This window comes from Acanthopagrus latus, chromosome 14, assembly GCF_904848185.1.
Source record: "Acanthopagrus latus isolate v.2019 chromosome 14, fAcaLat1.1, whole genome shotgun sequence".
NCBI classification, from domain to species: domain Eukaryota; kingdom Metazoa; phylum Chordata; class Actinopteri; order Spariformes; family Sparidae; genus Acanthopagrus; species Acanthopagrus latus.
In genome coordinates this window covers 8,595,991-8,622,242 of record NC_051052.1, presented here as the reverse complement: position 1 = coordinate 8,622,242, position 26,252 = coordinate 8,595,991, and the positions used below count along the sequence as shown (strand labels likewise).

General features: G+C 42.1%; 1 long non-coding RNA gene across 1 annotated transcript in view; it reads right to left on the bottom strand.

Moving 5' to 3' along the window:
- Positions 1 to 584: 584 nt before the first annotated feature.
- Positions 585 to 26,252, bottom strand: part of LOC119032694 — an 80,070-nt gene continuing 54,402 nt past the window's right edge. Inside the window, exons 3-4 of the long non-coding RNA XR_005079007.1 lie at positions 1,238 to 1,441; positions 585 to 1,124 (exon numbers count right to left, since the gene is read on the bottom strand). This is a non-coding gene — a long non-coding RNA (uncharacterized LOC119032694). The remainder of the gene's footprint in view (positions 1,125 to 1,237; positions 1,442 to 26,252) is intronic.

Sequence of the window (26,252 nt, the reverse complement as noted above, 5' to 3'; positions counted from 1 at the left end):
GCTTGAAATGATCGTTTTTTATCAGGTTTTACAGTATAGTTGCAATAAAACAGCAGCCACCGTCATCAGTGCAGCGTCGTTATGGTCGCAGTCAACACATTTACCCAGCGTAATGCGAGCTGTTACTGAGGACGTGAACCGCAAGCCGTGCTGGCATTATGGCCTCTGCATCTGGGTATCCAAGTAAAGGGGAGGCTTTCATCGCCATCATTTCATTAACCTGCAGTCAGTAGTAGAGTCAACGCAGTCCAGCAACATGTATGCAAATGTCTGCACTTTATGATACATAAACAACACCGAAAATTGTAGAATGTAATCGTAGTTGTTACTACGATTGCCTGTTCACCCAGATTACAGATTTGCATTGTAGATTAACATGAAAAGGTGATGATCTAAGCACATAGACATAAGATCAAAGTATAGATTTACTGTACATATACTTTGTTTCGTGACATGATTGAGCCTAATTTGAACACAGATATAATTTCTAGATTTCTGTCCAATATGGATGCTCGGCCTTTACCCGTGCAGCCCTGCAGTGTGTATTGACGCATCGATGATACTCATGAAAGTGTGTCATCTGTGCTGGACGCTCATTTCAGCAGAGCACTTGACCCTTATGAGACGACACGGAAGCACGATTACGCTCCAGGTTGCAGACTGTCCATTTTGAAACTCGCTGGTCGCTCCAGCGCTAATGATGTGATTGACGGGATTCGGTATTCCGGCGCCAGCGCATGATTGGCCGCTGATGGGCGATGTCGTCCAAAGCGTTCAGCTGCAGGGACGAGGGGGGGAAATGAGGAGACCGTCTTGGGTCATCCAAAATGAATAGTCCGGGCTGGCTCCTTGAGTTTTTGGCAGTGCGGACTCATGATTAGTGATCGACTCTTGTCCCAAAACAGTGATCTCCCCTCAAAATAGCCTTGTTCAGGCGCTGCGCAAGTAAGTAGAGTTGTTGGAAGGGAGCTTTAGTGGCTGTGAAATGGTGACTAATTTGGGGTAAAGAAACGTGGCCTTTGATCTTTGCATTGAATAAAGCTGACTGTGCCTGCCTCGGCGCCCCTTAGGCCTCATTGTCAGCCTGCCAGAACGTCATCTTTCTCCCATCACTGAATATAAAGCTGTGGAATACATCATGCAAATAATCAGGCTGGAAACAAACACAAGCAGTGCTGTCCCCCAAAGGAAGAGGCAGCCGTCTCTAATGAGCAGGGTAAAATTGGAATATTCATACCTCTTTCCTTCCGCAGAAACGATTGAGTGATTCCCTCCTCTCCCCCCGTCGCTCTGCCCCACTCCTTTCCTTTCCTCTCCTCTCCTCTTCTCGTTTTCTGTCTTCCGTCTTTCATTCGCCGTTCACGTTTGTCCTTCCCTCTTGACTCCACTTCTGCTCCCACTTCTTTCCCTTCCTCTTTGTCTTCCCTTGCTCTCTGTCTTCCTGGAACGCAGCGATAAACAGTAACGTGAATAGGCAGCCAGTGATGTTGACAAAGCCGTTCACAGATTACGCCCCTGGATCAGAGTCACAAATCTGCCAGAGCGGAGACGTTTGTTTGTGGGAGAATCGGTAATGAATGCAAAGGGAAAAAGATTATTAGGAAGGAGTCGGAGAGTGTTTGGAAAAAAAAAAAAAAAAGTAGGAAATATCTCCAAATTTAGACTTCAGATTTACAGGCCTCCCCCCACATGCTGGATTTAGTTGTCAGAAGTGTTGTCGGACTGATGTCTCAGGGCTCTGAGTCTCATCCCACTCAGACAATGGGAGGTCTGGTGAATGATACTCTAAAAGAACCCACTTGCAAGCACTTCCAGTTCATATTTGCGTGCCTTTAATGTCGGATTTCATAATGAGCGTTAACATCACAGGAGTGCCACAGGCTCGACAGGGAATCAAAGGGAACAGTGACGAGTACCATGCAGCTAATTTCAGAGGCTAGATGAGAAAAAAAAAAGTTTCCGCGTCTGTGTACTGACCCCACGGTGTGTGTGTGGACAGGCCTGCAACTGAAATGAAGAAAAATGCGAGGTAGCGGAGGAAGATGAACAGCGTGATGTACCTCAAGGCCAGGAATGGATGATGTAGGAGGAGAGGGATTTTATTTCTCTCTTGACCACCTTTTGAGCATGACCTAGAATCGGAGAAAAATTGTATCTGCTATATAGGGGAAAGGAGAAAGTTTTTACTCCTCTCAATGCAGAAATAGCAAAGTTTCTTCACATTGCCAGGTAGAACTTAACATAAAACAGCATGGCAGAGAGTGGCTCTCTAACACGAAAAATATACTTATCAGTGTTGTATTGTACCCATGCTCATACCAAAATGACTGAATGGGTTGTTTGCACACAATCACTGGTTGACTGGTTGAGCAGAGCATTGACGTATCAGACCAGTTTGGTGTTTAGGCACCAAAACAACTTGGTTTAAAATAAGTACATTTTTATATAACTTAAGTTATGTTGTGTTAGGTATGTATGTAGGTGTGTGATGTCATGTGAATAATGTAATAATTTTTTTTTCAATCACCATTGTCCTTGAAGTCACAATGGATATGAACATGTTGCCTGTGTAAGCCTGTACCTATTGATTAATAGATGAACCAGATAAGAAATATTGCGCTGTGGATTTTTTTTTCTTTTTTTTTTTTTTTGCCAGGGTAGGCTAAATGTTCAACAAGTGAAAATATAAAAGTACCACAGTAAAAATGTGTGTTTTCTGTCTGTCCTTGCCTGCAAACTCTGCTAAGAATCTGCCGAGGCTGTAGGTCAAACCTTTAAAAGGAACCTTGAAAGGAAACCGGTGAGAACGCAATGAGAGACAGCAGCATCATTAGCTAGCCGGAGATTCAGACATGTTGCGATACTAGCGGCTAATGTGGTCTGGAGGTGTTTGTCTCAAGGAGATATTAGGAACAGTCTTGGACGTGTCTGAAAACAAAACAAAAAAAACCTTAAAAACGAGGACCCGCTGCTCAAAACACTGCTCCATAGCACTATTAGTGGTCAGAAAACTTTACAGGGTACCTTTAAATTTTGTGAAATATAAGCAACTGTAGCAGAGGGTTTGGGTAAAGTAGGAGTTATGCTAATTTCATGCTATACTGATATTACACATGAAATATTTTGAAAGCTCAGTGATCTAATAAGCTTAGTCTCCTGTTACAGCAGCTAAGTTGTTCTGGAAAAAGAGATTCAGTTAAACCCCCAAAATATGAGTGTCAAACCCTGGAGGACGCTGTTGGCGTTTTTCTTTTTTTTGGGGGGGGAGTTATAATGAGATGCAAGGTGGGCACCTGAAGGCAGGTGGTGTATTAAAAACCACATGGTAACGGAGGAAGGGCGTTTGGGACAGGCAAGCTGGCTGTGATAACGAGGGAACAGCAAGAGACAAGAGGGGTGTCAGTGGCAGGTCGAGCAGCCCAGAGGCTGGGGATTAAAGAGGGGCATTTTAATCAAGTTGTGAGCGAAGAAGAGAAAATATCCAGCCTTTGGTATATCATTATTTTCTGTTGTGCATTCTCGAGTTTAATGATTTTGCAATGTACATGTGTCCTCTTTGCTGTTGAAGGAGAGGTGATGTGCAATTTACATGAAACCGCTGAATTTAATTACTTACAAACAACTCAGGTAAAACGTGTTGTTTGGTTTACGAATTATTCTACAGAAAACAGTATTTGTTTAAATGCCTTGTTACATTTTACACTCTACATTACTATTTGCATATGTAGTTGTCAATCCTTATTACCCACTCACCACATATTCAGTATGTATTTGAATGTTAAAATGTCCACTGTGGGATGAAATTAAATACAAATTGCATCCTCTAACTGATTTCATTTAATAAAAGGGGAAATGATTTCAAAACACAAGTATGTTTTCATCAGAGATTTACCGGTCGTATCATACTCGTAGTGTTTCGGTCCAATGGTTAATTTGGAAGTCAAGCAGGGGTCACCCAGACTAGTTCTGGAGGGAAATGATCCTTTTAACCTTTTGTCTTTGAGTTGTCGAGTGTGTGGCTCAGCACTTCTCTTTGGATTGGCATGGGAACTTATGCATTTAATAACATCCATGGGGGAAAACAGTGTTGTTGATTCTGCTGCGGATGAATATGGAGATGATGAAATTATCTCTCCAGGGTTCAAGATTGTAGATTTGAATTGCAAAAGGTAATTTTAATAACTATTCCATTGGAAAACCTAATGAGAGATCCGAGTCGAGCTGGGGTGATTCAAAACCCTTCTGTGGTGTCGAAAAGTGTCTACAAACTCTGTTGGATTAAACTGTTCGCACTATAGTTAGGTGTGCACTGGCACTCTGTTTAATCAGCATTCTGGCAGCAATCTCTCCACAAAATCAAGTTTCAACAGCTACCCCGCAGTTTAATATGGTTTAATATTTGCTAATAAAATGTTGAGAAAATAAACAATGTTTTATGAGTGTCAATCAAGTCCAACTGTAATCAAATTGTTAAATCGTTTCCTTTGCCTCCTCAGCAGTGTTACACTGTTCCACAGTGATGCTGACATCTATCATCTATTTCTGGCGGAACAGAATGTGCTACTGTACATAAAAATTTGAATATATTTGATTGGTGGATGTTGTTGCCAGGCTGCAAAGTTGGATGTAGATGAAACGCACAACACGCAGACATTCCTCTTAACTTTGATCAAATATTTGCTCGCCTTCCTCCCACAGCACATTTTCTTTTGTATCATTGCCTGGAGGTTACTTCCGATCAGATTTGTTTTGCATAAATGTGAAACAACATCGCCACGTCCTTGATTTCTCAGTACGAGTGCCGTCTCCGTCACCACTAATAATGGCGTGTCTCTTCTAAACAATCACTAATGTGTTAAATATGTAAAACAGTTCATTTCCCATTTACTGTCTCTGCGGAGCATGTCTTCATCCCACATCATATGGGATCATAATGTGCTAAATGCTGTCGTTTAAAGAAATCATTTGGCAGATCAGCCGGCAGATTCATTTGGGTGAAATGTATTCATATGTGTATATTAAGGGCTATAATGATTAGAACTTGACTAACCAAGAGGAAGTCTGGCTGCTGTCTGAACTCATTGACGTCTAGAAAGATCGAAGAGGTATGAAAAATACTTGTGTATATTTTCCAGAATTAAGGTCTCCGTCTTGTGAGAAAGAGAAAAAATGAATCACCATCATCAGTGAACAAACGAACATGAACAATAAACAGTGTTGATGCTGTTTGCTGCTGATGAAATTTAAACGCAACATTTCAGCAGGCTGTTGCCGTTTTGAAATAAGACACCTGTACTTGTATGCATATCAAGAAATTATTGAAAATAATCACAATTTTTAAAAATCTGCCAGCATTATCCACCGCAACTGTCCTTCATATCTTGTAGTTTTTAAATTTACAGGTAGTTTTCCCTGTGTTTTTTTATATGTGAGAAGCAGAAAAATGTCTGGATGATATAACGGGCTCATGCCAATTCCCTCCAAGCTAGGCCCTTCTCAGATGTTGCACCATGTTTCTATCTGGCCATTTAGATGAGTTGATATAAGTTAGTTCGATATAATTTTCTGTGATTATAATTACTGATCATGCAAAATGTTGTTTGCAATTACCCAATAATAGCAAGAGTTTCAGCTGGCTGAAGACAGCGATTTCAAGGAGTCAAGAAGCTAACGCTATCTTAATTAGATGCTAGCGACAGCTGATTAAATCTGCCAGAAACAGCAGTCATTCCAGGAGGAAAAATCGACTGTTTCCATCCAGAAATATCTTCCACCTACCAAAAACCAAGCCAATCAAAACTAACTACTGACAAGAATTGTAGGTGTTCAATCTACCACCATCATCACGGCATGATACCAGAGCTATGTTCATGTTCTCTTTTGACCCCAACATGGAAACTATCTTTCATATCTTTATTATAATGGTACAGGCGGTTGTTACTGTGTTTCTTTAATTTGAAAAGCATAAACAGGCTTTTCTTTAAGTAGGCGGATGATATAATGAGCTTATGCCAGTTCCCTCCACGCAGGACTGCCCTTCGTGTTGATAGTTAACAATCCCACACACAATGTATATTGCTACATGCAGGCGGGCAGGCAGGTGTTTGATATATGCTCTTCACCAGGAGAATGGTCAGGAGGTCGGGACAAAACGGTAAATGGCAACAACTAGCAAACAGCCAAGTTGAGGGACAAAGTAGAACGAGGCCAAAAGTAATTCATTCTCCAAATGTCTTATTGTCACACATTACTAAAGAAACAAATCAAGGTTGCGTGATTACAACCATAACATTATCCCAACACAGTGGTTCACAAATATTATTATAATTATTATTATTGTTGTTATTATTATTATGTTTTTTACCTTAAGTGATGTTAGATTTAGGTATTGACATGCTCATGTCTCAGTGGCACTCTTCTCAAAGTATTATTAAAATTGGAAATGACAGTTGGTGCTGGGAGCAAGATAATCACATTTCTGCTAATGATAATCATGAGAACACTTTGAGTTCCACAATCCATTGTTAATTACTATTTTAAATTTCATTATGATTGTTTTTTTTTTCTTTTATATTTTCAGTTTTCAATCTTGATTTTATTAAAGCATGTCAGTTGTTAGAAATTATTATTCGATTAAAATGTTGTAAAACATTAGTGTCCTGCCAGCCCACACAATGGGGAGCAAAGTAATTTAAGTCTGGTAAGCTGTTGTGGGGTTAACTTCATGAGTGACGCCTCACACAAGTCTCGCAGCATTGTGTCCTGGTTAAATGAATGAATGGGTAGTATGGACTAATATCCATAGGAGCTTTAGAGTTTATGATGTTTAAAGTGAAATGCAGATAGTGGACGTATTTGCAAGGGTGTAGGACACATTTAAAGATATTAAAGATCTAAAATCCAAAAATTCTGATGAAATGTCTAAATTAATGTATATCTCCACCAGTGTTTATCAAGGGGACTTTTGATGCTCTTCACTGAACATTTTCCCCTGTATTTCTTTTGTTTGCCGTCTTACTTTCCTCTTCCCTGTCATGTTTCCTTCCTCCCACCTAGCGTACTCTCTTTAATCAAGGCTATTTTGGTGACAGTGTTTGATCGATTTTCAGCAATTTTAACTTCTGAATGTGCACTTTGTACGTGAGGTGTATGTGGAGTCAAACAAAAACAGCACTTTTTAGTATAAGTGAAAAAACAAGCAAAAAACGAACAGATGAATAAAGTTAAAATGGCTCTTGGGATGGACAAAGTATTCCCCCGTCTGAAACCAATCCATTCATTTGTGTTTGATATGAGTGAAATTGGCTTCTTGTGTTCAAAACAACGACAGCCTTGAGGGATTTTTTACAGCAGTGACTGCACGCTTGGGAGAGCGAGCCATGATGCTTCAGCAGGTACCTCATTAGATACTACTAATTACTTTTCACAGTAACTTTACCTAACGCTGGTAAACATGCAGTACCAGTGGTAATATGTCATTCATTTATCAGCAGAAATCCGCTTTCAGCTGATGTAGTGCACCTGGTAAGTGGTCCATACTGGTGATTAGTGCTAGATTAATTTCTTGCAGTGGAGTAAAGCAGATCCATTTACACTGATTTAGAAACGGGCTAGCAGTAGATACTCACTGCGGTACTATTGGCAGCTAGCTAGACGGTCATTACTAATCTAAAGGCGCCTGGGGGAGGAATGGGTGAGTGTGAGTGTTTCTGCATGTGAGTGCACCTGAATGTGCGCACGTGTGTGTGTGTGTGTGGAGGGTTGAAAGGTTGACGCCCTGTGCTTGGGTCACGCTCATAAGATGTGGGGGTCAACAGCAAAGATCATCTGGGGTCACAGTCTGTAATGGGAGCCATTTTTCATGAGGCGCATTTCTCATCCCGGCCTCAGAGGCAGGGGCGAGAGTGGAGTAGTGAACTGCAGAAAATGGCATTTCAATGTGCGTAACCTCTCGCCTTGCGACGTCCCCTCTTGACGGGCAGTGGCAGGTCCTTCTCATCTCTCTCAGGCTGCCTCGTATATCACTCACTGCTCTTGCCCACCTCTCCATCTCCGTCCCCCGGAGACGGAGGCCTGAGAGAGCCAGGGGGAGAGCGCGGCTGATGCGAGTGGACTGCTCTTCAATCTAGCAGCTACTCAACAATCAGGAACACATCTATCACCAGCCCTAAAAGTAATTTTGAACTGACTGACACACATACACGTGTCTCCTCAGCCCGTGATAGAGATGAATTGTGGACAACAGCCGCCGGGCTGCCTTGAACGTTTAAAAGCGGCCTGTCCAGTCCCTTTATGGCGAGCGGGTCCAGCACATACACCAAACCCGATGTGCTGAAAAGGAGGATGGAGAGGACTGCAGTGTTATTATCCACTGTAAACCAAGACAATCCAGCCACTTGGTGGCACTAGCAGCCAAAATCAATGAGAGAACACAGAAGGGAATGTGTCTGGATATAACACATAGAGCTGTATGAATATTCTGTTTCCATAACATGGCATCTACCATGAATATTCTCAGCAGCAGGCGCAGGAATATCAAAATAAATCATGAGCTGCAAACATCTTATTAAAGCTGAGTATTTCAATTTTGGGGCTGCTGTGAGAGCAGTAAGGTCTGCCAGAAGCACTGTGGGTAACTTCGTGTGAGGTAGGGGGTGATACACACACACACACACACACACACACACACGCACGCGCAGTAAATGCATGCATCTGATAAAAGCAGCTCTTTGTGTGCCAGTGCTCCTTTTCACTATCCGGCTCTTGTTGCTGGCGAGGCTGCAATTAGAAGTGAAACACTTTGGAGGACAGAGGGGAAGCTAGTTTGTGATTCAGGTCATGCTTGAGCCTAAATGTCATTGGCCAGAGTGCAGCAGGTTAATTGAAGGCGTCTTGTCATCATCGCCTGCTTCGCTGAGATAGCGTCGGGAGAGGGGCGGCTGCGGGTGAACCCCGTCCCGAAACCTGATTGGCTGGGCCTCTTTACACTCCTGTAGCTTCCCACACACATACACAAATTCTGCATCTGTTCCCACCTTCCCGCTGTGCTCTTCAGTAATAATCAGGGCATATGCATTCATTATTATCATGAAGGTGGAGTGAGGCGAGCTGAATACGGTCAAAGAAAGAGGAGCTGTTGCATTTTATTTCAGCCGTGAAAATAAAACCTCTGTCCCTCCAGAGAAGAAGTGAAAACACGAGAGAGTTTCTGAAGAAATTAAGTGAGGTGTGACTCCTGGGTGTTTAAAAAGCTGAAGCTAAACTGCATTTCTGTCTGTAAAAGTTAAAGAATGACAATAATGAGTATAAGACGTCACTGGGATGTTTGGTCCTCGCATTGCAAGATGATCTCAGAATGTGGGAGAAGGATTTTGTGACATCACAACTCCTTTGGAAGCCAATCATGGTCCAGTGTGCATTTTGTCAGACTAGTGAGAGAAGATTATTGATATGAATAAAATAAAAGTAGGGTATTTTTGAATGAAGACCTGTCTTAAACATGTCATGTCTTACTTACAATACTGAATTCCACTGTAAAGGTGTTGTAAAATTTGAAATTATATAAAGTTTGGTGTCTGTCAGGATGCAATATTTTGGAAATGGGTAAGAAAGCAAATGTTCCATAATAAAACCCTGCTGTTTTCCTTCTGTTGTGGGTCACGATAAATGATATAATGATGATAATTATTAGAATTGTGCAATAGCGTGAAACTGCGATATGTTCTGGGATGGTTACTGAACCATGAAAATCTCATACAGCTGCAATCAGGGTGACACAGGACACAGCTGCAGTATCATATTACTTTAAAAGCAGTAATGGAATAATATGACCTGTTTCTAATAGGATTTGTGGTAATGTTTTTTTTTCCAATTACTCAGTCTGGTAACAGTCCTTTCAAATAATAGTAACTAGTAATATTTAAGGCATTACATTTTAGAAGTAACACTGGTTTTAACCCTCGTCTGCACAACGACTTCATGGAATTTATTAACAAAAATGTCTGTTTTTTTACTGTATTTAAGTGTAAGTGTTTTACTGTATTTTTTACTGTATTTAATCTTATTTCATTGTTATTTGTTTTGTTTGAATATCTTTTCAAACAAAACAATTTACAGATGTCACCTCAGGGTGCTCCCTCAGGGTTTGCTGTTACTCTTTTCCGACATATTATAGCCTGAACACTTAGAGGATCAATTGAAAGAATATGAATAGATGAATCAATACTGAAAATAATCGCCTGTTGCAGCCCTGATCCAGACTGATCCGTCATTCTTAAATAAACTCATGCAGTATGTCTGTATTTAGAGGATCTTATTAGAGCGATGAAGAATCCTACTTGATCTGCAGGTAAATGTTAAGTGATACGTCTGGAACTCGGTGGTGTACACGGGATAATATAATGAAAATATTCATAAATGTAAGAAAATAGTTTAGGACCATAATTGCAACCATTTAAATTCCAAACAAATGATCAGGAGGGTTAATGTGTTCCCGCTGCAGCCGGCGTGCTCAGGCCTGTAATCCATTTAGCCGATCACTCCTGACAGTTCTTGAAGAGTGAGAGCATGATGAAATCTGTCCCTGCAGCTGTCAGTAGAACTGATACTGTAATTATTTCCATTTCATTTCCAATGTTGCGTCGTCACCGTGAGGCCTGGCAACAGTTTGAAACGAAATGTAACGATGTAAAACAGACATTAGGCTGATTAATTGAAACAGTTGCGTTTTTTTACTCTATATTTATGATTTTTTTTTTTTTATGTCCTCCATATTGTTCCTGCTTGTAGCTCATTCTGCTCTGATAATTAGTCGGAAGCTGTTCCTCTTTATAAATATTAATTCTCCCATTTTTCTTTGCCAAAGCCTGAGGCGCCCGGCACAGGTGTTTTGTGAATAACACAGAGGACGGCCGGCTAACTGCAGCAGGAACAGGAAGTTGCTGTAATGACTGCTTTCTCCAGTGCACCCTGGGTAATAATCAGCCCTCATAATAGCAGGTAAATACCCGAGTAGTCCTCGCACGAAGACGCTGGCAGCGGCAGTGGTCCGCAACAATTTTTCACTTACGTTTATTAAGTGAGCAGGCGTCGGGGTTGTTCTCTGTGGCCTGTTAGTGTTTACAGACAAAACAGAAGAAATGAAAAGGGCAAGTCGTGGCAGCGAAGCAGCAGCCAGATTCAAACTCAGGTCGAAGTACAAGGGTGGTTACATGAGTGTAAGTCGACCATCAGGGGTCTGCATGCATTATTTATAAGGCTGTTTATAGTATTGTTTACAACCTTCCTTTCCTTGATTGCTTGTTGAGGAGACAGAAAAAAGAATCAATGATGCCATATTTATTGCATCATAATTTAATAACAGACTACGAAAGGCTTCATTGCGAAGGGGAATCGTGGTTGCTCGGGCTCTCTCTGGCCGGTTATGAAATGTACAAAGCCAGAGCCCGAGGCGTAGTTCCTCTGTTGTGGTTCGCCATCTCAGTGAAGAAACTCTGAGATAAGACAAATGGTTCAAATGACCTTTGAAAAGATCACCATCTCTCAGCTCGCCCGAGAGAGGGAAAAGCAAGAGGGAGAGAGAGGATGGAGAGGAGGGCTATTTCTATATAGTGAGGGATAAAAGTGGATTCCCAAACTGCGAGTGTGTGCCCTATTCGTCTTCCCCCTCCGAATGCTTTCTGCTCCATTTACACAAGCTAAGTTTATTTGTCTCTGTCGAGGACTCAAGTGAAGCAGCAGAAGCAGAAGGGGGGAGGCGGCGGTGTGTGTGTGTGTGTGTGTGGGGGGGGGGGGGAGGAATTTACAGTCTGCGTTCTTTATTCATTAACTGACAACTCACATGATTTTCTTTCATTGCTCGGTTTTAATGAAGAACTTAAGTTCCCCCTCACCGCAGAGGCTCTCCACCCTGCACAGCCAGCCCGGGCCTTTCATGGTGCTCATTACAGTTCAGTCCGAGGAGAGTCGGTATAGCTAGCTACCTCTCGGTTATACGCCCACTACCACAAGCCATTTTCATCTGTGTTTGAAATCTCTGGATTGCTCTACTCAGCGTGAGCAAAGGCTTTTCTTAACAAAAGTTACATGAAGGGTTTGACGGGTGTTAAAAAGACTTTCACAAAAAAATGTGAAATGTGCTGCTGGCGTAAACGCAGTCTTACTTTAAGCTGTTTTATGACCAAGTATGCACATAGAGATAGAATATGGAATATTTTTTATTAACTGTGATTGTACTTTGCAGCACTTCCTCAGCCATTTTTGGAATGCATGCTGCCATGCCATTCTGTTCTTGTTAGGTACGCATTAGAATTCAACAGACTTTTAGGTAATAATTTGAGGTAATAATACAGGCTCATAACTATGATTTTTTCTTCCAAAACTGAATAAACAAGCTGTTCACAGAGGAGAATAAGGTCCCCACATATAAACAAATAAAAACAGTCAGTTTGTTTATCCAGTTCATTTGTGCATAAAAAATTATAAATCAAGATTTTTCTCTCCTGATTTACATTTCTTCCCGAATAACTACATAATGCACCTTTAAACTCCAGTGTGCTGTTTAAGGCTTTGTGTTCCCCCAAACAGAAACTCTCTGTCCTGTTGTGCATTTAGCCTTTAGCTCTACTAACTTCATTAGCTGTAAGCTGTTCCGTAGCTGTTAGCTCCCTTAGCAAAACGCACCACAGGCCTTTGCTGCCCATCGGCTGCTAACATCTGACCTCCTGACTTGCCTAGGTCTGGAGATGCGTGTGATTAAGAAACGTGTGGATTTGCACGCGTATGACGTCCATGTGGATAACTTCTAGCATTACGTCCGTCTGCTTAGTATAAGGTCAATATATTCAACTGTATTAGCCACCCACATGAAGGCCGGCTGGACCAGCAACCCACAGGTGGCCCTAACGTCTCTGACCCTGTAAGGACACTCCCACACAGAGTTTAAAAGCCTGCAACTCCCCCCCCCCCCCATTTGTAAGAACTGAAGAAGCCTCTTGGATGAGAGGTGAAATGTGTCCAGTTGCCTACGATACAGCACTTACAATTACCATGACCTGAAAGACTGAGAACCTTCATCAACACTGCAAACATTTACCATGAGAGTCATTCTAGGGTACCTGACATGATTTGAAGTGGGGAAAGTGCATTACTGATGCAGAGGCTTCCATAATACTTCTTTTGTAGTTCTTTTGAGAGCATAATAACCAATTTCTTACATGTATTAATCATTTGAGTTTATGAATATATCTTTCTCAATGTGTCCTAATAATGGTAAGCACCCATCCTTAAACCGTGCTTGCATAAATGTGGAAGTGGCAGGGCCATGTTGTTTGCTCAAACTACTGGTTGCTTAAACTGGAGTACTGCCGGCGAAATCGCTCCAGCGCTTCTCTCACCGCTGGGGAAGTGCATTAGCCAAACGCTTATTTGTGTTAAATGCGGCGCCTCAACAGGGTGTTTCCTGACTCGCAAAATTAAAACGTGAAACGACTTGTGCCTTCACATGATGTAACCCATTAAATCTGTGTGTGTGTGTGAGTGTATGTGAGGGGAATACGAGCAGGAGATGAAGTCCGGACAGAAGCATCGCTTGCATCCCAATTAGGAATGCAGGACTTTTTAAAGGGTCTTTAACCTTAACAGAGCTTAATCATGTAATTAACGAGGAGGGGGGGGGGGACTGTCTGTCTGATGGAACCCTCCCGCTAGAAATATTCCCTCCAAAACATCGTCTAGACTCCGTGTTTTCACAGACAAAGACATCATTTGTGACCTTTAAAACAAGGAGAGGGTTTTGCTACCTGAGGCATTAAGTCTTTTATTTAGCCAGGCCCTGTTTTAAATTAACTCGTGATTGTTATTCGCTCCGTGTATCAGCGCGTGCATACATGGCTGTGTGGGGATTTGCGAAATCACACAAACAGCCGCAGTGCGCGTGCCTGTGAGCGTGTTTGCCTATCATCCACTGTCGCGGTTGCCTATCCAGGGTCGCTGCCGATGGCTGATTACCCACCGCTGGCATTTAAGCGGCGGTTGCAGGACCGCAGGGCTCTCCCCACACTTGGACGTGACACACATCAAGCTGGCTGAGTGGTTGTTTACAGCGGCCGCGCTTTTTAATTGCTCATCAAATTATTGGCTTAATGGTAAGACATCGGCGAGTGAAAGGCACATATGGATTCGGACAGTGGCTCATCAAACGCCCGCCCGCCACACTGTGGTTCTTGCCTCGGCGGCGACTATTAGCTAAACAAGCTGAGGCCTATTTAGCAGTAATCAGCAGAAGCACTGCGGAAGATAAAAATCAGCCATGGGCATTATTTTCCCTTCAGCCTTCCAGAGTGACAGGCCTATTATATAGTGCAGGGAATTTATGAGATGATCATCTTTGATGGCCTGGATGTCCGTCGTTCGCTGTAATGTTTTCTATGGTAATGATGCTTCCCCTCTGCCTTTGACCACAAAACCGCCATCCGCCTTGTGACTCCATCTCTCTGCTGAAAAGTGATTGTTGACGGCTCCATTAAGGGGTGAAAAAATATTTTCTTTCCCCTCCACCCCCCTCGCACCCACTCAGAAGCTTTACATTCGCTCGTCAGCCGGGCTTATTTATTGTCGCCTTCCCCCAGCGCCGGGATGCATCAGGTTTGAACTTGTCGCTTTGATGGGGACGGGGGTGATTTGAATCGACCTTGATGCAACTCCTTTGCACGGGGAACGCAACGTCGCCGGGGGTTTGTACAGGGAATCAAAAGCTGTGGCCTGGAACCGTGCATGCTGTTTGTTGGTCATTACGGCTGCCCCTATAGCCAAGGCGGCAATCTCACATCCATCAGAGGTGTATCTCATCTGTTTAATGAAAAAACTGTCAGGCTGCGCATTAGACTCTCACTGATACCACAGATCAGTTGTGTGTGATATACAGTACCTTCACGCAGATTTGCTTAAGGGCACATTCTCACAACGCTCACCAGTTTCTATCTAGAGAGCGTGGAAAGCCTGTATGATTTAAAGCTCAATATTCACAGCTAAGAGACCTTCTAAAGACCGGGCCGGATAAACCTATGAGAGAGGACAGAGGGACCTTTTTGATCCACTGTTTCCTCTATTTAGGTGCACGCTCTGCTATGTGCTGGCTGATTGTGATCATTTGATCGAACGCAAGTGTATTCTTTGTTTTTTGACTCCTCTTCAAGAAACGAAATCTGGATTAGACGCAAATTCAGGGCAAAATGTTTCAGTTAAAAGACCACTGTGTCATTTAGGGTAAGAAATTTAATTCGGAAGAGTGAGAGTGTTTTTTTCACGCCTAATCAAGCTCTCTTTGTTTTCATGACCATATAAACAAACTGACCTTAAAGGACAACACAACTTCACACTGCGTTGTTTATCTATGTGGCGGACCCTGCCACCTTTTTAGCTTCAAGTGTTCAGTGTTCTGGGGACCTTATCTTGTTAACTCAGTTAAGGAAAGAAAGAAGTATGTCTGAGTTTGTATTATTACCTCATATTTAATTAATATTAATATTTTCCTCAGTGCCCCTTTAATCATTTTGGATTAACATAATTCTCCTCCTCCTCCAAAAATTGAAACAGTGTTGTTTTTATTTCCTGAAAAGTTTTTTTGAGTTATATAAGCACTGTTATTTCTTATTCAAAATTCAAACAACTGTTGAATACAGGGGGATTAAAAAAACAAAACAAAACAAAACAAAACAAAACAAAAAAACTAATTCAAAGGCGCACCAAGCTGTGCCTTGTACTCCAGTAGGGGGGCATTTCAAAATCACACCGTCTGTTTTTCTAACTAACTGTAAAAAAAGCAACTACCTGTAGAGTTAGCTTGTCACTCAGGTGAGGCACAGCGGATGAACTCAGCACGGTTAGAATGGATTCTGCCTGGTGGGATTAACTTGCATGCTGAGACATGAACTGTCAGGACGGGCATTAGAGTGGACGGGGTTCTACGCATAAACTGTTGGAGCTTGAGTGGCCAGTAGCCAATCAGCACAACTCCAGATGTTGAAAATGACACAGCACTTCATCACACGGCTTCTTTGCACTCGCTGAAGCCAAGCAGCGTCCCTCCTTACCTTCTTTTTTTCATTATTTCACCACAAAGCTCCTATATTTCAAGGACAAAAGTTACATAATGTGGCTTTAAACTAAGATTTTTCGGAAAAGCAAAAGCCCGTGTAGATACATGATAATAATGAGTTTTACTCGGGCCATTAGTTTTACCATTTCCTGACATTTTATAGACCAAACTTCTAAGCAAATAATCTAGAAAATAATACACAGGTTAGTTGTCATTAACCACCAGCGGCAGCTCCAGTGTCTGAAAGTGTTGAGAAGTTGTGATATTAGCTGTCATGTCTTGAGTTTGTGGTTCAGTTATTTCCTGTTTCATTCTGACGTCCCGCCCTCATGTGACATGTTATTGCTTATGATTTCCCCCGCTTTTGTGTGAAGCCACGCCCCTTTTTCCCTGCGCTCACCTGTGTCCTGTTAGTCGACCGGCCCTCGTGTATACAGTCAGTGTCCCTTTCCTGTGGTTTGTTTCTGGCTTTTGATCCTGGCGTTTTTGCTGTTCCTTTACTCTGCTGAGAAAGTCTCGGTTATTTTGTTATCAAAAGCTCACTTTTTGTTCAGTTCTTGCCCAGCCTTGTCCTGCATTTGGGTCCCATTCTGCACACCCATTATGTAGCAGCAAGTCAGAACGTCAGAGCGTTGAAGCTCTATTTTGACACGAAGTCAAATTGTTTATATTTTAACATCACATCAGGGTTCGCAGAAAACAAAACAAAGCACTCACGAGCATTTATCTATTTCAAACGTGTCTCGAAACAACAGAGAGAATATGAAATCTGACCTCTGAGGTTTGGATCTTTTGACACCTGTTTTTTCACTGTGGGAATCATAGCGGTAATTGCTTTTGAGGGGTCCCTGATCTATTTACACTGCACTCTGCTTTCCAAAGCCAGAAACATGATTTGTATTTGACATATGTCCTCTTTTCATCTCCTTTTATGTCTGAGCAGTCTGAGCACTGATGTTTATTTGGGGTAGACGTTGCTTCAGAGTTTGAGACCCTCTGGGAGCGCGGATTGATTTAAAAGACAGCATTATTTTCTTATTTTCTATCTGAGGCTTTTATCCCTCGAAATACACACTTTAACAGGTTTATTTTTTTTTTAAATTTGCAAACGCACTTTTTTTTTTTCAGACCTACATTTCAAAGATTGATACGTTAAAGTCAACGAAATTAACTTTTGAAATTTTGATGTAGAGGAATAATAAAATAACAAAGGGTGACAACAAAAAAAAAATGTCTTCCCGTGGCGTTGCGGCACCGTCGTTTCTGACAGCGTGCACAAAACCTTTGTAATCAACCGCCGAACCTACACAGACACACAAGAACCAGACACTATAAACACTTGAATTGCAATCCAATATCCTCTCAGTTTTTCCCCCACATTCAGATCTCGAACACGGAGGTGTGCATTCCAATTATCCTTCGTTGCAACATGAATGCCAGAGAGTGAAAACAATATCCCAGGCACAAAAAAAAAAAAAAAAAAAAAAAAACGAAGAAGAATTTGTCTCTGAGCTGCAGGGGATTCATTTAGACTATATGAGGGGGAAGAATTGGAGCGCAGAGGACAGAAAGGGACCAATCAAACGTGGCTGCTGCCTTGTGGTGGGTGTGTAGCGGCCGTGTCGCTGGCGCCCACACAAGAGTTGGACTCTGAAATTTACCAAACATCTCTTTTTCTCATTTGTTCACGTCCAGAGCTCTTTGAGTCGATTTATCAAAGCAGCCGCCGACATGATTTCCACCCTCTGTTTTCCCCTATTCTTACATATTTATTTCTGCCTCAGTCTCTTTGGATGATGTGAAAATCAATGCCGAGTCGATGCTCGTTGTGTCCTCGTGCAAAACATTCTGTCCCAAGTTGTCTTCGAAAGAAAACTTCAGAAATCGAGCAGTTGTAGTGGCAGGTGTGTACTCTACAGCCTCTGTGCGGATGCGAATGCTAATTCTGCGTCCTTTTTGTTCTATTGTTTTGTGACTGTGCTTGCATAAAGGACACACAGATACATGTTGAGAGAGAACCTTTATCTCCCTCTTTAATACTGGCTGATTTATCCTGCCGGAGCACAAGGACAATAGCCTCCTCAGGCTGTGAATCATTCTTGCCAGCTGACTCTAATCACCAGCTAATTAATAGTTGATGTGCCAGCTTACAAAAACACGACTGCTATTAACCTGTACATGCTATTGATTTAGCCTTGCTTTAGGTGCTTTGGTGGATTCTTTATGGGAAATTGGGCATTTGGGTTCTGATATTCTAAGAGATAAAAGTTTAGTGTTCATCGATGTACTGTTGCCCTGCATTCTTTATACAGCTGTACATTTGAGTAAACGTCTGGTCGCCCCACTATTTAAAGCTGCAAAATTTAATGGGAAAATTAATTGATTAAGCCCTGCAGAGATTTTTCATGACCGGGAAGAAGCCGTTTTGACAGCGCTGACCTTTGAGGGGTTGAGCAGTTCAGGACGGAGGAAGCATCCTCTCTTATTAGCTTCATTTGCACCGTCCACTTTTGTTCCTTGGAAAAGAAAAGGCTTTGCAGACAGCTGTCAGTGTTACATTAGCAGCCGAGCTAATGAATTTTCTAGCAGCACAACACCTGTCAGTTAGCAAGTTTGTTAGCTTGGAGAGTTTTTTTTTCTATTTCTAACAAAGACAACAAAACACGATGATGTTGGCGTAGAAATGGCCGCTGCTTTTGAACAGTGATTTGTTCATAGATGTCAAAATGACTTAACACAATATCAAAATTTGTGATGTGATTTGGCCATTTTTTGCACTGCTCTGGTTCTGTCTAATTAGTAGTCTGGCTGTATGGTTGGCTGTCTCGTAGCGGCTAAATGGTTTTCGGTGGCGGTACCTCATCGTACATATTTACCAGCAGTTTTGTGTGTGACTGTTGTTCATTTTCTGAGAGATAAATCTTCTGTTTAGCTTAAACAATCATAACATCAGACAAATCACTGCTGTAGCTACTTGACAACCTAATCTAGCTTTTTCCCCCCTGCTGCCTTTGTCTGTTCATTTACATTAATAAATGAGATTTCATAGGAAGACACATTTGCGGTTAAAGTGCAAAAAAAAAATATTTAAAAGTACAAATAAAACCATCTCCCAGACGGCGCGTGTTTTACAGCTCAGAGAAAGGGCCGCTGAATTAAGCGTGATGCAAACACGGCAAATTGAATCAATTTGCGCGCTCTAAATAGATGTGATGCGTGGAGCCTGAACGCTCAAATGAATAAAGAATTTCAGAGTTTAATGATGTTGTTTTTGTTTGTGCATTTCTTTCCCTCTGCTCGATGAAGGTTCCAGAAGATCAGGCGTAAGGAGGAAGAGAGATATCACATAATAAGGCGGCGTGGAGACGAAGGATCGCGGTGTCACAGGCTCCATGCTGCAACCACCGGGCACGAAGCGACGGGCCGAGGGATGAATTCAAGAGGTGAGTGGAGCATATTAAACTGATAAGTGGCCATGCGGAAAATAGTGAGGGCCAGACGGGCACACAAACATGACAAAATCCAGATGTGTGTGCACATGTTAAGGTTAATTTACATACATGTGTGGGTTCACAACCCTCTGAAGGGAGGACGAGACAGGCGCACAGTTCAGCCTATGGTTGTTTCTCATCTTGTGTTTTGTGTTTCTTTGTGGTTTCTCTGTCTCTCTGTGGTCATTTTGCAATTATCCAATTGTTTTAATTCTTATTGTCTGAGTAACTGTGGTTGTTTTATGTCTTTATGTGATCGTTTTTATCCCTTTATGGTCTTTTTGTGTCTATCTGCGTACATTTTGCTTCGCCTTTCGGCCATTTTCTCTCTTTTTGGTAGTTTTTGATCTCTTGATGGCCATTTTGTGTCTCTATGTTAAAATTTAGCCTCTCTTTGAGAGCATTTAAAGAAAATCTATTTGTGTCTTTGTGGTCATTTAGCCTCTCTTTGTTACTCTTTATAGTCAGTTTTGATCTTTTTGTAGCCATTTTGTGTGTCTTTTAGGTCGTTTTGCGTCTTTGAAGTAACTTTGTATTTCTTTTGTGACGTAACACAACACGTCATACAGACACACTGGTCCCGGGTCCCTGGGCCAGTTCCCCTGTAGGCGATACTAAAAACCCAGCTGCCTGTCACCGTCTGCTGTAGGCAGCGGCATCACCGGGGCCCAGTCAGATCTCAGGAGAGGCCTGTGCCACACCTCTGGCCTCACCCTCGCATGCATGACACAAAATCAAGCGCGCACACACACATACGAAGATAAGAACATTGCTTATGCACAATTTCTGCCATGCATAAATGTATAAGTGAAGCCAAACACTACAGACGTTTCTCAGGGACGAGCCTGTCATCGCTGTTGACATATTGATCAAGAGTGGCCTTCCTTTTGTACAGACGGTCCGCAACACTTAACGATCAAACGTGGAACACAAAGCTTCCAGCGGACACATTGACAGCCTATGATTAAATCAGTAACAGCGGCAGCATTGTTGACGACAATGATGATAGCACTGAGGGCACTTGTCAAAGAAAAGGACCAGTAGCTCACCGCCACTGCACACATGCACAAATGGACGCTCGCGGAGGGAAATTAATTTCAGCCAAAAAACAAAGCATTTATCATCAAACTGAGTGGTCACCGAACGCGGAATTCTACAGAGCTCATGAATAATTGTTTCCACGCGTTATGTTTTGCCTGTCAGTCAGGAGCGCGCTGCGTTAGCTGTAATACATCTGAATTAAGCGCCTGGTGGCACTCTGTCACGTACACCCCGTCGTAAGCCGTTAAATACATAAATCGGGTTTAAATGAACACACACACCACTTGTCTTGCCTGGTTTGCGGGGTAATTCATCTTCCAACTCCATGATTCTGTTATGCAGTCAAATTGACAAGTAATCCATTGCTGGTGTCCTTGTTGTCAGCATTAAGGTCATTTCTGATTGTTGCATTGAGTGAACAGACTTGCAGCTATGCGACGCTTTGCAAGGGGGGGTGACAAAGAATACAGCAGGCGAATGTATCGATGTGAGTGATTTGAGCTGTAGCTGTGGCAACATGGTGGAGAAATGTTGAGAGGCTGCGTATTTTTAGAAGCTTTTTATGGAAACAATTATTTAAAAGACTCTGTCGTCACTTTCAATCCCAGCATCCTCCAAAAATGACAGTCCTCGATTTTTTTTTTTTTTTTTGGCACAGTCACACGGCATTTCTTGGCATCTTTGTTGCACAGACCCAGAGGTGCAGGCCCGTGCAGCACCTGTCAGGGGACCGTGCGAGTAGTGCATTACATGTTTTTGGACAAGCGTGCTCAGGCTTTAAATGGATTACAGCTCATTATCCCCAATTATTTTTCAGAGTAAGCCGGGAAGCGGAGAGGAAACCTGACTCGGTGGTTTGTTAAAACTGCTGCTAGGAAAGCTTCACGGAGGTGCGAGATAAATAGCTATAAAAAGATTCATTCTGTTTCCTTTTTTTTTCTCTTTTTTTTCTTCATTAGTACACTTGAGATTGAAGCTGTTCATATTCCGAGGTCAAGTTATAACACTCGGGTCGCTTTATGAATAAACTCGTATTCGTTTGGCGAAAAACCAGGAAGTGATCTCACTGCTCACTCTAAGTTTTATATTGTTCGGTTGTCTTTTCGTCTCCCTCCGTGTTTTTATGTTTGTCTGCTCTCAGTTTTTGTTTTTTTGTTTTTTTTAAGCAGCACCTTTTTCATACCTGTTTTGATAAAGTTTAGTGCAAATGAGGTGAATTTCAATTGAATACCAACAAAGAATTTGCAGTCAGCTCTAATCCGAGGAAACAGCCACAGAGCAGGGAGCCGTGCACAGATCTTGTTAGGTTAGACACAAACAAGTTGCGAGCTCACAGGTAGAGAGAATCTGTACTCTCAAACGCGCCGCAGCTGTAACATCTTGTGTTGTCTCTGAGTGTTCTGGGTGAAACTATAAATATTGCTTGCCTGTCAACAAGATCAGATCCACTCTGAAGGGATCGCTGACTGGTTTAGAAACCTAGCAGCTCCCTACCAGTAGAATGCTTTATGTTTCGTCCACGCCGCCAGAAAGACCACGGGTGCCGGCAGAAGCCTTCTGTTTTGAGGAAGTGTCTGAGCAGACTGCCTGTGGACAGGCCATGAAACTCACAGCACACCCACACTGGCATCAACCCCGAACGAGCACAATAACACATCATGTGTTGTCCACATCCTCCCTGGAAGCTGATAAGCTGCCCTGTGGTAAGCAGAGAACTATACGCATTATACCTGTCATCAATGAAAGACTCCACGCCTTTAGATAAAGTTCAAGCTGCTGTTTCTTCTTGTGTCCGTCCTCCTATCCTAGATGTTGCCTCTTAGTCCTTTGCCTTTGTCTTTTAGTGCTCAAGTTGTAGTATTTCTTTTTTTAAGGAAATACTCTCACTAGTTAGACAAAACCAATACCACTTGTATTGTGCATGTCCATATTCACAGCATGAAGCGCTCTACACTAAATTGGAGGCTGCAAACAGGTAACGTGTCGCTCATTCAGTTGTTCTTCTATTGTTCTCTCTAACATACATTACACCATGGACTGTAATTTGTAAAGATTTTATCCCAGGGACCCCGGTCTGATAAGAATTTTGCGTTTTCATTTTTTTTTTTTGTTGTTTAAAATTTGCCTTAAACCCAGGACCAGAATAGACACATATTTCTTTCATGATGTTACTTATGGGTGGAATTATTGTCAAAATAAATGTCTTTTCACTGGAGACCCCTTAAAGATCTTTGTGGGTCCCTGGACCCAGATTTCAACACTGCTAGCTTCATAGACTAACATAAGACTGGAGACGTGCCGAGCCCCCTCAGAGGTAAATAAGTTGGCCTACAACCAATTAACCACTGTTGAAGCTCCCAACTTTTTCACTTTCAGACAGAGCCAGACTCGCTGGATTGAATCCAGATAATCAAATTAAGCCAAAGTAAATTAACCAGTATACAGCTGAATATCAATCGTTTTTTCATATTCATGGCAAATAAGTTTATCTATACCCTGAAATATCAAATGGCAACACACATGATTGGGGCACCACAGCTGCAGCCACTTGAGAGATAACAGTCAAATCCAGAAGGCCGATGTCAGAGTCGCTTTCCTACGGGAGAATAAACATGGTAGAACCTGTCTTTACAATTTAAGCTTTATGCTGCTTTGCAAAAAAAAAAAAAAAAAAAAAATCCACCATCTCCTGCTGTTAGTCATGTCAGGCTTGAAGACTGTGGCTGATCACAGTATAGCTCTCGTCACCTTCCCCGATTGCAATGTATCCCAGTGATTCACCCAGTCTTCATGATAAAAAGCCCTGCAGCCTGTGTGTGTTTGTTGTTCTCCACAGTCGGTAAAGCAAAGTTATGCAGTCAATTCTCAAACACAAGGTTTGTCACTGCAAATTACGGTTCATTTTTTTTACACACGGGAACTTTCCTCCATCTCTTATTAAAGTATATATTTAGATGTACATCTTTTAAAAGAGAAATGACAGCATGGGAAGCATCCTGAAATATTGCGATTACTTAACAAGGGAGATGACATAAATTGTGTGTTCCCGCACCTTCCTCCTTAGTGCAGTTTTCTGTGGGAATTGCTTTTATTCAAAAATCTGTTGAGAAATCATTAAGCAAATGTTTATTTTTCATTCTTTAAAAAAAAAAAAAAAAGAAAGAAGGAAAAACATCTGCTCCGCCATTATCATCCATCTGCCTTTTGCCATTCCTCCGCGCTCTCTTCTACGGATTCCTCCTCTTAACCCGCAGCATGTAATAACTGTCATCTGCCACGCCAATGAGCCATGTAGTAAAAACCGCCGGTCTTCATATTTATCTCGGCTAATCTCGAAGCCGTCACGGCAGCCATTACAAAGGGAAATCATGCTTTATTCGGCGCGGCTGTGGAGAACGAGTGGGAGGGCGCTCCTGAGGATGCCATTTGGAAAACCCCTTCACCTTCACGACGCAGTGTCGCTGCGGCGTGGATGATAGGTGGTGGTTTTGATGAATATAAGTTAGATACTTAATATTACTGACAATCCCTGTCCCCCCTTACTCTCTTTGTTTTCATGACTGAATGAACAGGTGGACCTTATAGGACAACGCAATTTCATACTTACTTTGTTTACGTGTGGCGGACCCTGCCACCTTTCTAGCTTCAAACAGTGTTCTGGGGACCTTATTTTCCTCTGAGAACAGCTTGTTCATTCAGGAAAAAAGTTTTTACACGTCACGTCAGATCACACTTGAAAAGGCCTCGAGCCATTTTCATTATTTCCAGTTTGCCGTGGCACTTTCGAGCTTTACTTGTCTCTTTGTGGTCTGGCTGCGATGCTCCGCAGCCGACAAGCGACGGCTGCAGCGCGAGCCGGGGAGAAGCCCATGAGAGGAGAGGAGACGTCTTATAAAATATGATGCACCGCTTAACCACAGAGTCTCTCTCATGTCCTGCTGCGCTGCTTCAAAAGCACTGCTGAGCTGTTTCCAGCGCATCCAATGTATCCCAAAAACTCCACGTGAAATGCGCAGCGGGCTCGCGTGCATATGCTTTTTTCGCCTTATTGTAATGTCACGGCAGGGATGGTTGTGCGTGTGCGTCCGTCCACCTCTACATCAACATTTTCACAGATTAATCTCATGGGGCCTGTGTGGGTGTTTCTTCAAAAACTTGACTTACAAAGTTTTTTAAAGTTGCAAAAGTCAAGAGTGTGCCTTTATTCCCCGTTATCTCATTAAATCGAGGACACAGTCCAACAGAACAAAGCTATTGATGAGAACAATTGATTAGACTCTGGGAAGTGACAACAGACTGAAGTTCGCCATCGCTCAGATGATCCCGGCGCCGCCTTCACACGCTCAACGCATCACGCCCTCCCTACACTAATATTTACCTCCCTAATAAAAGTCATTGTTGTGTGGCTCACTCTAAATCAGGGGCCTGCTTCTGACGGGGATGACAGAGGGAAATATAAAGCATCTCTCACAGTGATGGAGAGCTCCAGAGGGATTTTATTAGCCTGGTGGGAAAGACAGACCTCATAAGGTTTCTGGCGTATGAATCCAACTGTGTGTGAAGCTGTAAAACAATCTGTTTCTGGCATTCTTTGCCATTAAGCCAATTTAATACTATCAGACGAATAATCAGTAATAGATTAACATTTCAGATGAACAATGATTTCATATTGTGAAATGTGATTTTGAATAAGCATGTTGATTGCTTTATAACTACAACCATTACAGTCCCAGTCAGCGTATTTAGAGCTTTTGTGTTGTGAGTTTAAAAACAAAAAAACTTTCAAGCGTTAGATCTGATTGCCTAACATGGCTTAGCTTAGCTTATTTGCTGGGGCACCGCAGCAGTTCGAAGGTAGCTAGAAGCTACCACCCACTGTGTGACTGTTAGCCTCCACCTATACTTCCCTCATTTCACAAATCCCACATAGTTACATGAGGAGATGTGGAAATGGAATGAAAATGACAACAACCACATCTATCTGCTATCTGAAATGTAAACCAAGTTTTTGCCAAGTGATATCCAAACTCAGCCCTCTGACCCACACCCCACCACTGGAACTGACAAGCTAACAGAGAGCACTAGAAATAGAAGGGTTATATAAATAAATGCAGGAGGGGCGCATTGGAGACCCATCCAAGATGGCGGCCATGCTGATACGTTAGCTCCAGTAGGCAGCGTCAGTCTATGAGGCCTCTATGTATATTATGTCTATGGTTACTACAACTTACAAGCTAAGGGTTAACTGCGGTAAGTATGGACTTGATTATATGATAAGTAGGCCAAGATGATAAAATCATTGTTTTGATGTCATATGAATCTTGCTTTAACTGTGTTGCTTATTAATTTTAATGTAAAACTTTGATCAATGTTGTTGTTTATTCCGTTTTTGGGAAACTTATAAATGCTGCTGTCTTAGCCAGGATTTGAATTTCAATTTGAATGTTCCTGGTTAATAAAATGTTAAATAAATAAATATGATAATTGACTTATAAATAATTTCTATTTTTTCAGGTTTTCCCAATAATTCCCTATGTTTACTCTAAATTTCACAGAAAAATTTGACCTTCCCCATCCGGACCACCCGTAGCCAACGTTTTCAAATTTTACAAATGAGTCTGCCT